The sequence below is a fragment of the Tenrec ecaudatus genome, chromosome 17 (assembly GCF_050624435.1).
Source record: "Tenrec ecaudatus isolate mTenEca1 chromosome 17, mTenEca1.hap1, whole genome shotgun sequence".
Lineage (NCBI taxonomy): Eukaryota > Metazoa > Chordata > Mammalia > Afrosoricida > Tenrecidae > Tenrec > Tenrec ecaudatus.
In genome coordinates, this window is record NC_134546.1 from 61,286,177 (window position 1) to 61,299,858 (window position 13,682).

The 13,682-nt window shown below is 51.8% G+C and overlaps 1 protein-coding gene across 1 annotated transcript in view; it reads right to left on the reverse strand.

Moving 5' to 3' along the window:
- CORO2B (coronin 2B) overlaps nucleotides 1-13,682 on the reverse strand; it is a 171,469-nt gene that overhangs the window by 14,675 nt on the left and 143,112 nt on the right. The gene's annotated exons all lie outside the window — the stretch shown is intronic.

Below are 13,682 nucleotides of genomic sequence, written 5' to 3' on the forward strand. Positions count from 1 at the left end.
GCCACAAACCCAAACTCCACAATTGCGTGGGATCAGACTGGCATTTTGACCCACTGGTTTTTCAGTGGCTGATATTTACAAGTAAACCATCAAGACTGTCTCCTTCGTGCATTTGAGTGTGGAAGTTCTGGAGACATCTGCTCCCAGCAGCACTCAAGCTTCCAGCAGGTGGTGGCTGCACCTGGCTAGGAATGAAAGCAGGTCTCCTACAGGCAAGGTGAGAATTCTCCCTCCGAAGGACCAGGGCTCTCCTTTAGACTGTGGAACGGACTGCTTCCCATACCCATGTTCCCCTGAAGGCGCCCTGGTGCTGTAGTAGGCTGCTCACCCACAAGATCAGCAGTTCAAAACCACTAGCTGTGACACGAGAGAAAGATGAGGCTGTCTATTCCTGTAAAAAAAGTTACTGCCTCAGAAACCCAGAGGGGCAGTCCTAAGGTCACTGTGAGTCAGCATTGACTTGATGGCAGTGCGTTTGGTGTTTTGGTTGGGTGTTCCCCTGAAAACCCAGCTCATATATGCGTAGATGTGGTAAGTTTCCGAGTAAGAAAGGCAGGCTTGGTCTATGATTAGAGTCACCTGACAGGCCCTGGGAGTCCTGGCAATTAAGTGCTCAGTTGCTCATCAGAAGGCTGTCAGTTCAAACCTACTTATTCCAAGGGAGCAAAACATGGCAGTCTGCTTCTGTAAAGATCTCAGCTTTGGGGACCCTTTGTGTGTGGGGGGTGGGTGGGGTGGGGGGTATGATTGGGAGGTTCTACTTCATCTTCAAGCATCTCTATGAGTTCAGAATGGATTTAATGACAATGGGGTCTTGCAGTAGCATCCTCAGTCCAGCAGATCAGTTTAAAAAACCCACTTTATCATGCAAAATAAAAAATATATATATGTGTATATATATATATATATATTGACTGAAGGGGGAAGTGCAGAGTCGAGACCCAAGGCCCAAGTGTTGGCCAATGGAGATCCCCTCATAGAGGGGCTTAGGAGAGGAGATGGGTCAGTCAGGGTGCGAGGTAGTACCGATGAAGAACACAGCTTTCCCCCAGATCCTGGATGCTTCCTCCCACCAACTACCATGATCCGAATTCTACCTTGAAAGTCTGGATAGGGCAGAGGTTGTACACTGGTACATATCGGAGCTGGAGGCACAGGGAATCCAGGGTGGATGATACCTTCAGGACCAAGGGTGTGAGGGGTGATGCTGGGAGAGTGGAGGGTGAGTGGGTTGGAAAGGGGGAACTGATTATAAGGATCCACATGTGACCTCCTCCCTGGGAGATGGACGGCAGAGAAGGGGGGGAAGGGAGACTCCGGATAGGGCAAGATATGACAAAATAACAATGTATAAATTACCAAGTGCACATGAGGGAGGGGGTAGCGGGGAGGGAGGGGAAAAAAAAAGAGGACCTGATGCAAAGGGCTTAAGTGGAGAGCAAATGTTTTGAGAATGATTGGGGCTGGGAATGTGCAGATATGCTTTATACAATTGATGTATGTATATGTATGGATTGTGATAAGAGTTGTATGAGCCCCCTAATAAAATGTAAAAAAACCCACTTAAAAAAACAAAACAACTATAGGTAACTCTATAGAGACAGTAGCTGAATTAATAGTTTCTTGGGGTTATGGCAGGGGAAGTTGGAGGGAAATGGGGTGCTAACACACATCCCAGCAACAACGAACATTCTTTTCTTGGCACCTTGTTTTTCAGGCCTGGTATTGGGATTATTTGAGGCTCTGGTTCAGAAAACTGCATCAGATAGACTGCACTGGATAGCCTACACCTGCTCATTTTTCTTAGATATGGTGTTCCACTATAGTTTTAGCTATTAAATTATGCTAATTTATTAGCTTATCATCCTAGTTTTAAATATGATGAGAATTCAGACCAACATATTACAGGAGAACACAAAATAGGTAAGAAATATTTGAAAAAGAATTCGATATTAAGGGACTCCCAGGGGAAGCTGAATATGGAGCTGTGGTGGCTGATTGCTTACACGGTCCATCAGCCACTCTGCAGCCTTTTGAAGATGTCAAGAGTAAACTGTTCAAAGGGGTAGTTCTCTGTCCTACAGGGTCACAGTTCGAACTGATGAGATCTTTTCGATCTGGGAGCCTGTGCTCCATACACAAAGCCTAGAAGTTGCACACTGAAAGGCCAGGACACAGCTTGAGGGAGCGGGAAATTTAAAAAGCACATCTATGGGAGGTGTGAGGGCAATTGAGAGTATTGAAAATGAAAGCCTTCATAGCAATTTTCATAAATATCTTGGCGATCTGATTTTTCTTCTTTAAATTATACCATAAACATTATAGAACATATCTTCATATAGAGAAGCCGATGGATAATTCATGCTAAATGTTTCAGAGGTGAGGTTGACGCCAAGCTTCTTCATAAGGAATGGTCTAACTTTTCTTCTAAGAGTTTCTGTGCACAGGTGGAGAAGTTGTACAATCTTATAATAAGACTTTTTACTTTCATTAAAAGGGGATGAGCTTTTACTGACCCATTTTAGGTGTCAGGACATTTGAATCTCTATTTGCTGTTCCAGACCGACTACCAGGCAGTCTACTATGACTCACAGTGACTTATTGCTTCTGCTGAGTGGCCGGTGGGCTTGAACAGCTGATCTTGTGGTTTGGAGTTGAACCCCTTACCCACTGCACCATCAGGGCTCCTTAAGGATTATACAGTGATGCTTACTTTTGGATCCTTTTAAAGATAACAGATTGGACTGGCCAACTAGTCTGTTCCTAATAAAAGTGACGTGATACTTGGGGGAAAATTCCAAGTTCATGGAATTTGCACCATTCAAATATATCTTTGGCTGAAAGGACACCACGTGATGTATAATTTGCCCTAAGCAGTACAACACAGACTGCTTTAAATAAAGCCAGTGTGCACTTCCTCTGTCTACACTAGATTAAAATATCCTGATTTGTTATGGGCGGGCAGGGTGAGGAGTGGTATATGGTATATGTCCTGTATGACAGAGACTAGACCTGTTGGGGGGAGGTCGCTGCCCTTTTTGGAATCAGCAGGTCAAATACACCGAGGACCAGGTCTCACACTGGCGGCAGCTAAGTGTGTGTTGGTCGGTGTGTTAGCGAATACAAGAAAGAAGAGTGTGCTCTAAAACGGATCGTAGTGAGGTTGCAGAACTCCTTTAATATGTTTAGTGATTGAACCGTGAGTTATATCAATAAGGCTGTTCAAATGAAAATTAATGAATACATTTTTTACAGTTTGCAACTAGGAGATACTCTGAAATGTTTTCTCATCCTCATTGTAATCCCCTGCATCCAACCCTTTAGAAAAGTCTAACACATTCACATAGCCCCCCGCATGGCAAGGCACGGGGAGGTTGGGGAATGACATAAAAGGAAGCCCCACATGCCCGTTGGTCCTTCCCTGACAGCCCTGTGCAGGAGGATCAGTGTTCAGAGATGAGGGCTGGTCAGGACAAGCAGGTGCTGGGTAGACGACTCACATCATCAATAAGACACACATTCCTCGTGTCACAAAACATCCTAGAGGAGGGTGACCTCTCCCCCCCTTCAGTGGATTCATTAGACACACCACACACATACACTTTTCCTTTTCTTTTTAACCCCAACCTCACTGCTGTTGAGCAGATTCCAGATCCTAGCAACCATATTGGATAGAGTGCTGGCTGTCAACTACATGATCAGCAGTTCAAAACCACCAGCTTCTTCCTGGGACAAGAAACCCTACTTGGTGCTAGAGTCCCAGAAAATGCCACTGTCCCAGAACCACCTAACTTTTCAGAGCAGCCAAGCTGAGGGAGGTGTCCCTGGGCCACCCCAGGTGTCAGGTAAGGTACCCACATGCAGGGGCCACAGAGTGATGCTCCATCCCTACATACTAGCCAACCGAACAAGCCAGCTCGCCTCTCTGAGGCTCAGGCTTCCCAGCTGGACAATGACTAGATCCTTGAGTACCTTCCAGAAGCAGGGGGGTTACAATGTGCTGAGTGAGCTGGTTCACAGGGGGTGCGGGTGGGGGTGGCTCTGCCTCAGCAGCCAGGGGCTAAGTTGAGGGGATGAGGAGCTACGGGTGTCTGTTCCCTGGCTCTGGCTCCTGGACTAGCATGGCGGGCAGCAAGCAGTCAGAAGGGCTATTTTCACAGATGCCTGACATGTAGAGGGCCGGGGGGAACTGGATGATGAAGTGGCCCACAGGTCAGCCCCCTTCACCCTCTGGGCCTCCGTCTCCTTGTGTGTGCCCTGAGAAGTGTGTAGGGGTTGATCTTCTTCCACGGCCTTGACTTCGACAGGGACGTATCGGGGAGGAGTCTGGGCTCTGTTCGCTCTATGCTACAGTTGGCACCGGTGCTGGAGGAGCTCAGAGGAGGAGCTGGTAGTCCGAGTGGCTGGGGAACGGCACTCCCATCCTTCAGTCGCCAAGGGATTTTCTGGAATCGAGGAGCAGATGGAGCAGGGGGGGGTAGTGGGGGGGCACTCTAGACGGCCCAGAGGTTGCTCTGGGAGGCTACTTTCATTCAACAGGAAACCCCATCAAATCCGGTCGCCAGAGCGGATTTCTGGAAGGAAGTGGTGGGGACAAGTGGCAAAAGGATCTCCCTTCTAAGCCAGCTGTGCCCGGGACTGTCCCCTGCACAGGTCCTCAGGCCAGAGCCCAGGTTAACTCACTTACGGCCCCTCCCCGGATCACATCTGTTAGGCACTATGGGGACCGTCCACCCGTACGTGCACGGAGCTCAGCTTGGCAGGGAGGCCGTAGACAGACACAGCGCCGTCAGGGCCAAGGCAAAGCTGCTGATAACAAAGCTACAGAACCAAGTGTCCCTGCACAGCCCGGAGGGAGAGGCTGCTCTGCTAACCGGGAGTTTTGTGGTCTGGCAAGCTTGGCTTATCTCCAGGCTCTGTCCTGATGGCGCTGCGAGACGTGGGCCAAGTGACCTAGCCTCTCTGAGCCTCGTCTTTTCACCTGGAAAGCTAATTATATCTGTACCACAGAGTTGCTATGGAGACTCCAAAACTCTCTGCCATCCAGCCATTGTGACTCAGAGTGACCCAGTGGGGTTCTTAGACGGCCAATCTTTAGAGGCGGGGAAAGCCTCCGCTTTCTCCCCATGAAGACTTGACGAACATAAATAAACACGAGGGATTACCAAGCACTTAACAATACTTAAGGATGCTTACTTAATATTCACGAAAGCTTCCAGACTAGTTTTGTGGAAGTCTTGGGGCACAGATGGGAGGAAGATGAGGCTGCCTGCTTCTGGAAAGACTTACAGCCGCAGAGACCACAGGGGCAGGACTACTCTGTCCGATAGGCTTCTCGGTGTGTCACAATCGACTTCATGGCAGTGTGTTTATCCTCCGGGCCTCCCGCTGATGGTCCCTTCTGGCCAGAAGAACTAGGGCCAGCACAGACCAGACACCCAAGACATCCATGGATGAAACCGGGTAGTCCAAAGCCTACCGACAGCACCAGCAGGCTTAACCCAGCCAACTGGGCGTTTACTCTATTAGTGGGCTACACCAATGGGGCTGGCCTTCTCGTCCTGATTTGGAAGGTGGACTGGCCCGGGAACTTTTCTTCCTGGGTTCTGAGTGGGATGTCCTGTATGCAGATTAGTCTGCTTTGTAAATAAGGACCCCTGGGGCCCATTAGGGGCTCAGCAACCCAGGATTGAGAGACACTGAGGGGGAGACCCCTGGCCATCCCTCATAGAGGCAACTTAATTAACCCTTTGGTCCTTGTCAAATGTGGATAAGAGATGAGCAGATGGTATATATGGGGCTCTTGTGAAATGTGGAAACCCTTCTTTGCCCATTGAGTTGTCCCGAAAACCCCCAAAGGAGGCCTATTTTATAGAGAGGTAAGGAGACCCCGAGAGCTAAAGAAGCTTGTCCAAGCCACCACGCTGGGACCAGACAGGGTCAGCCTTGGAGCTGAGGTCTGAGGACGCCTGGGCCTGACTGCTCAACTCCTGAACCACACTGCCACTTCCTCTGCAGCTCCAGGCCCTTTTTGGGTGGCCTCGGCCAGGTCTCTCTGGGGTACCGCTCACCTCGGAGAACGGGAGAACGGGCTTCCTACTGGTTCTAGGAGGTATTGGGGCTGGAGCATGTATGTGCATGTGAGCGTGCGTGTATGTGTGTGTGTTGTGGGGGGGGGTTGTTGGTGGTAGGCAGGAAGGTGGGTGGCTTCCTGCTGCTTCCAGCAGGGCTGACCCCCTGGCCCATTTCACCCTCAGGTCTCGCGGGAGGGGAGGCCTTTCTAGGGGTTGGAAGAGCTGGGTGGCTGCGCTGGAGGCAAAGGAAAGATGCTGAGCTGGGCCTGCCACAGAGAGGGGCTAGCCCTTCACCCCCACCCCCCTCTTGGGACCAGGCTCTCCCTCTCCCTGAGAAGTCATAAACCTCTCTCAGAGGAGGGCTAGTGAGGCTGGGAGCATGAGGAGGAGGAGGGGGAGGAGGAGGAGGAGGAGGAGGAGGAGGAGGAGGAGGAGGAGGAGGAGGAGGAGGAGAGAAGGCAGCGGGCTTGGAAACTGAGAGCGCCCTTCCCAACAGCCTGCCAGCCGCCCTCCCCAGCTGCAGCAGAAGCTATAAAAAGCACAGCTCTCCAACAATAGGTGACGTCACCCAGAGGCGGAAAGAACTGGATTCTGCCAGATGCCAGAGAGCAGCGTTACAGCCCCCGCCCCTCCCTCAGGATGGGAGCCCCTGGGAAAGGGCTTGGGTATGCTCCCCTGGGTCCCCAGGGACTCTGGGAGGGGAGGCTGAGCCTGAGGGAGACCTGCATTTTTCTGGAATGGGGAATTTGGAAAAGGACTTTAGGGTGGGGGTCGGCAGCTCTTCAGTACCCTCTGAATCTTCTGAGAGGTGAGTCTGGGGCCGTGTAGGGGCAGGTGTGAGGGGTGACGGTGTTACCAGGCAAAATGGGGCCAGAGCAGCTGGGAACAGTTTCTCCAATGTCAGAACAGGCCCTTTGCACTGGTCCTCGCCCCGTGGCCCAGCCCGGTGTGCAGACTGACTGTCTAACCCAACCACCTGGAGGTTCTCCGCCTGGAGCAGGTCAAGGGGGTGCTGGGTCTGTCAGGACAGCCCACGCAGCCCCACTGCCCTATGTGGACTCTGTGTCCTTTCTGTCTCCCCCCTTTGATGCTCCCCGAACCCCCTCCCGCCCCCCAACAACGCCAGGGTGTGGCAGTTACATGATCTCCTGACAACTTGCAAAGGGGTGGAGTTTAGCCTATTAATCAGGTCGCAGCTTGATGACCTCATTTGGATGTGCCACAGAGATAAATAGCTCACTGGAGGTCAGATGCAGACACACTCTCTGCTTCCTCTTCCTGCTGACGAGACACGGAGCTACTTTGGAGCCCTGGAGCTGGAGGAGCCATGTGGAGACCCCTGCCAGCACTCACATGCTTCCATCATCACTGGATCCACTGGCCTATGTTGTTCCTGCATTCGGCATCATTGCATGTGTTGCATGAGCCTGAGAGGAATTTATAGATTGGCATCAGAGATATGGGCTAATATAGGATTTATGGATTTGATCTGGATTGGGCTGGGATGTTTTCTCAGTATTCAATTACTCTTGATATAAAGTTGTTTTTCCCTATACATATATGAGTCTCCCTGGACTTGTTTCTCTTGTCAACCCAGTCTAACACACAGGTTCTGGCCATGCTGTCCTTCCATGCGCTCAGGACCCCGATGCAGGGAGGGAAAGGTCACTGGTATGTCAACATGAGTCAGGTGTGGACAGTCAGCTCCTTCATGATCAGCACCTGTGACCTGCCTGTGCTAAGACCACCTTTATGACCTTGACCTAGGCGCTCCCCTCAGGCCTCCATGGGTCCCAGGTTGAGGAGCAGGGCTGGGCTTCAGAGCAGATGGTCTGACAGCTGGGGCCAGGGTTTAGCTCCCCTTGATCAGGAGACTTAGCTGGCTCCTCCCCAGATTGGCCACCAAGGCCAACCCCTCCCTCCCTGTCCCCACCAGCCCACCTGGCTCCAGTGCTGGATGCCCTCCCCTCGCTCACGGACCACATCCTCAGCAACCAGGCTGCAAGCTCAGCCCCGATCCCTTCCTAAAGCCTGTCTGAGAGACTCCTCCAGTCTGCCCAGTCCCAGGTTCAAATCCTCCTGGGATTCATACCGCCTCTCGCAAAGCCTTTCTTCCACTGACGGGTCTGGCAAGCTGGGGAAGCACAGGGATCCCCTCAAACTCTGTGTTCCAACCTCCCGGCCTCTGTCCCTCTACTGTCCACCACCCAAGAGCTGCAGCTTGGGTTTCCAAACACTCCCGCCCTCCACATCTGTGTCTGAGCCATGTCTCATCCTGTCTTACCCCTCCACCTCCACCCTGGCCATTTTCCTGTGGTCCAAATTCTCCCTCCCCTCCGAGGTCCAGCTCAGGGATCACACCCTCCCAAAGCATTTCCAGCTCCTCCCATCCCAGCATTTGGGGTCAATGGGCCCCTCTCTTGCTGAGGCCCACAGCACACAGCTCAATGACTCAGGCTGCTTCACGGAGTGGGCAATGACTCTGTCCCCCCAGAATGAGCATGGCTGAGGTGAGTATGGGGAGCCAATGGATAGAAAAGGCACCCTGGTGTCTCCACAGGGAAAGAGAGACGACTTCAACCCGGAGCTCCAAGACAAGAACACAACACATTGACATGATGCAGGGAACTGATAGAGAGGCCTGAGGGGCTGGCCCCATTACCAGCTAAGTGGACAGCACCACCCTCCCCCCAAGAAGAAGTCCCTTCAGAGGACAGCACTGACGCTACAGCTCAAGAAGAGGGGAAGAGGACTGATCTGGTCAGAGCACACAGGTGCCAACGAGGGGGCATAGGGGAAAAAAAAGAAAGAAGAGTGATGCACATCCTGGCTCACCAAGCCCTGAGGACAATGTTCCTGCTCAGAAAAGCAATGCACAGAGATGACCACAGGGCCAGCCCCACCATGGGACACAGTGTTCCTCATTGACCCATAGCACCATTGGGGACAACACTAGAGACACAGAGTGGGAACTGTGCCCGCCATGAGCTCACCACGCAGAAGTCAGTCTCTGCGGACATGCAGCAGAGCAATGAAGTCCCCAGGGATAGAGGAGGTGCCAGGGCATGGCAACCCATCAGACTTGACTGGAAAGCACCTGTGAAGGAAAACAAACAGACCCTGAACTATTCATATGTTTGTGTGTGTATGTGCGTTGTTGTTGTAGTTATTTTACTTTCTGTTGGTGCTTCGTGGTACTCGATCTTGTAATGGTACATAGCATGTCTACCTGGAAGGGATAGGCGGAGTACGTAGGCCAGAAGAGCGGGATGACCGTTCCGGGGACACATGGGGGTAGGAGTGGTGGGGGGAAAGAAGAGGATGTTAACAAGCCCAGGGAGAAGGTGTGAGAGGTCTGGCAGGGCTGGATCAAGGGCAATGTAACCGAGAGGAATTCCTAAAACCCTAATGAAGGCAGAACATGATAGTGAGACAAGAGGAAAGTAAAAAGAAACCGAGGAAAGAACTAGGAGGCAAAGGGTATTCATAGAGATTTAAATACAGATATACAAAGATGTAAATATATTTATATACGATGAGGGGTGAATAGATCTATGTACATATATTTATAGGTTTATATTAAGGAAACAGATGGACAGCGGGCCCCTGCTCAAGTACTCCCTCAACACAAGAACACTTTGTTCTAGCAGTTCAGCAGTCTGAGATGCTCACCTGCCTGGCATGCTCGCTGATGACAATGGGTGCACAGGCAAATGTAGTGAAGAAAGCTGATGGTGCCCAGCTACCAAAAGACAGCACCTGAAGTCTTAAAGACCTGAAGATAAACAAGCAGCCATCTAGCTGAGAGACAACAAAACCTACATGAAAGAAGCACACTGGCTTTTCCAAACTAGATCACTGAGGACAAAGTGGGTGCATAAGCAAAAGTTGCAAACAAAGCTGATGGTGTCCGGCTATCAAATGATATAGCATCAGGGGTCTTAAAGGCTTGAAGACAATCAGGCGGCCATCTAACTAAGAAACAACAAAGCCCACAAGGAAGAAGCACACCAGCCTACCCCGATGTGAATACTGAAGACAAAGCAGGTGCAAGGGCAAGTGTGGTGAAGAAAGCTGATGGTGCCCAGTTGTCAAAATATATAGAATTTGGGGTCAAATAGGCTGGAAGATAAACAAGGGGTCATATAACTGAGAAACAACAAAGCCCACATGGAAAATGCACACCAGCCTATGAGATGACAAGGCATCAAAGGGATCAGGTATCAGGCATCAAAGACAAAAAATAAAAAATCATAGCATTGTGAATGAGGGGGAGTGTAGAGTGGGGACTCAGGGCCCATCTGGGGGAAATTGGACATCCCTTGCAGAAGGGTTGTGGTGAGGTGACGAACCAGTCAGAGTATAGTGTAGCAACGATGAAACATACAATTTTCCTTTGGTTCTTGAATGCTTCCTCCCCCCGCCTCCCCCACCACTATCATGATCCCAATTCTACCTTACATACCTGGCTGAACCGGGAGATGCACACTGGTATGGATAGGAACTGGAAATACAGGGAATCCAGGACAGATGAGCCCCTCTGGAACAGTGGTGAGAGTGGCAATATCGAGAAGGTGGAGGGAGGGTGAGGGAGAAAGGGGAAACAGATGACAAGGTCTACATGTAGCCTCCTCTCTGGAGGACGGACAGCGGAGAACTGGATGAGGAAGACGTCGGATGGTGTAAGATATGATCAAATAATAATTATTTATAAATTATCAAGGGTTCAGGGGGAGGGGGAGCGGGGAGGGAGGAGAAAATGAGGAGCTGATGCCAGTGGCTCAGGTGGAGATTGGGTGTTTTGAGAATGATGATGGCAGCATATGTACAGAGGTGCTGGACACAAATGATGTATGTACGGATTGTAAAAAGAGTTGTATGAGCCCCTAATAAAATGATTTTTTTTTATTTTAAAAGAGAAAAGGGCACCCTGGCTGGTGAAACAGGGTTAGCCACAATGAGGGAAGCTCTCAGGGAGATGGCCTGACCCCACAGTGGCAGCTAGGAGCGCAAAGGGCACAGGACTGGGCGGCATGTTGTCCTGAGGCTCACAAGGTCACTGTGAGTCTCAGCTACAGGAAGAGGGGACCAGGGTAATGCTAGGCACAGCTGCCTGGGCAGGAGGATCATTCCCCCTGCTTTCCGGCGTATTGGAGCCCCAGGGAGGTGACATGGCATGCCTTTGCCACCAGCTGCTAAGCGGTGGAGCTGAGACGGAATCCCAAGTTCACAGGGCCCCACTCTTTGAACTTGAGCAGCCGGGAGGTCACCCGGCACAGCATGATGACTCAATCATCGGGTGTGATACCTGAGAGCGGCTGGCAGGTGCGGCCAGGGCTGGCACCGCGTGCAAATTAGCGGAGGTCCCGGAGCAGGAAGCACCTGATGTTGGGCAAAATGGGTTGTTGGGCCCGAGCCAGGTAGGGCCATCAAGGACCTTTCTGTGATTCAAACAGAGGTTTCCACCTGGAAACCCCAGCCGCATTCCCTCCTCTCCCACATCAAAATGGCTCGGTCTTCTCGCCAGCAGGCTCTCCAATGGGGATCAGGGGGTGCGGACAGAAGGAGCCTGCCGCTTACAGCACCCACTGTTTGGTGACTCATGATGATGAAACTCTGGGCAGGAAGAGCTATTGGAGTCAACAGCCCTGGGGAAAGCCCTCATCCCTCGGCCTCCCAGTGTAGCTCCAAAGGACCTGCCCGCTAGCCCCAATCTTGATCTTGAAGCACGCCCGTGAGGGCTACAGGTGGGGGGATCCCCTGCTGGCTGGGGGACGCTGTGGTGCACCTCTGGAGGCAGAGCTGGAGCCAGTCTCTGCCAGCAGCCTGCCTTGGCGCGTTCACTCATGCCAAAGTGAAGGATGGAAGGCCACTGCCTACCACCTGTCTTCTCCAGCACCCACCAGCTCTGGCTGCCTCTTTCCCAGCCCAGGCACCTGGGGTCAAACTACCTACCCCAGACTCGCTCTGTCACTTCATACCTCTCCTCGCATAGCCCTGGTCTCCTAAGTACTGGGCCCCGATGTGCTCACTTTAGCTGTGAGGCGGCTAGAGAAAGCAACTAGATCCCATGGGACATGTGCACCACTCCCTCCCCTCTCCCTGCAGCTGCTCTCAGGAATCCATAGGATTTTGATCAATTCCAAGATTTGGTCAATTATACTCTGCTCTCTCAGCCTCTCCCCACAACTCTCCTGTGGACACAGAGCTGTACCCAGCGACTGTACTTCCAACTTCACGAAACAATGGAGACTCTTGGCTATCTCTACCTTCTCCTCTTTCTTTGGATGATTAGTTGAATTATACTCACTCACTCGTCCATCTGTTTATCTTTCTGTCAGCCCACTAAAATCACCCACTCTCACCCAGTCACCCATTCATTCTTTCTGGTAATTGATCATTGTATCCACCACCCATCTATCCAGGCATCTCTTTATCCACCAGTGTAGCCATCTGTCCCCAAATTCAACAATCTGTCCATCCATCCATCCATCCACCCATCCATCCATCCATCGAACAACCAACCAACCAACGACTGACTCAGGTATCTAAGTATCCATTCAGGAATGCAGCTATCTGTTCATCCACTGAGCACTTGCCAGGTGGCTGGCTCTGTAGTGGATACAGAGGATTTAGAGTCACACAGGTTACGGTCTATTTGACCAGTCCAGAAAGACATGAAACTAACACAAGCTGGGAGGTTCCTCCCAGCTCCAGCATCCTGGAAGTCTATGGCAGCCTGCGCTCCCTCCCTCCCTCCCTCCGTGCCTGTGGCCTGACCGAAAGGCTGCTCTTCCTTCACCTGGACCCACTGCGGCCTTGGGCAAGCTCAGCTGAAGCTCTGAAGGCCCCTCATGCCTCCAAGGGGGTGCATTGCTGCTGCTCAAGGGCAGCGTGGGAAACAGCCTGGGCCCCTCATTAGATGCTGTCTCTGCCTGCAAACACCAGCAGAGTCCCAAAAAGGGGGAGAGGGGGCGTATAACCAACTTCACAGTTCACTCTACGCGGATTCTGTTCCCTCTCCAAAGGCTGACGCCCTCCCTCCTCCCTCCCATCTCTGTCTCTCCTATCTGTCTTCTCTTTTCCCTTCATGTCCTCTGTATTGTCTCTTTCGATGCCCATTCTCCTGTTTCCTCTCTTCCCAGTAAGTGAGCGGACACCCTGGAATTCATATGGGGCTGCCACTGTGAGTCCCTGGACAAGCAGCAGGAGCACCCAGTGTCCTTTGCTAGAAACCAGGCTCCCAGAGGACCCGGCCAGAGTGGCCATGTCCAGCCTGCAAGGGGCAGCAGCTCTTTCCTCGTGAACTTCTTCCTCCCCATCCTCGTTCCACGTCCATGTTCTCCCACCGGCCCTTCTCCTTTCAAGACTACAGACTGGTGCTGAATCACGCAGTTCAGTTTTTGTTATGTTTTCATCCTGGCCTGCACAATTAACACCACCGAGCTCCATGAAGCCAAAGGCAGCTTTCCCAGGCCACACAGAGGATCCTGACCCCCTGTCATCCCTATCCCAGGGCAGCTGGATGAGCGGCACAACGGAAAAGAAAGGGGAGAAGGGGATAGAGGGAAGGGCAACAAGGAGAGCTTCCTGCCCCACTCCCTGCCC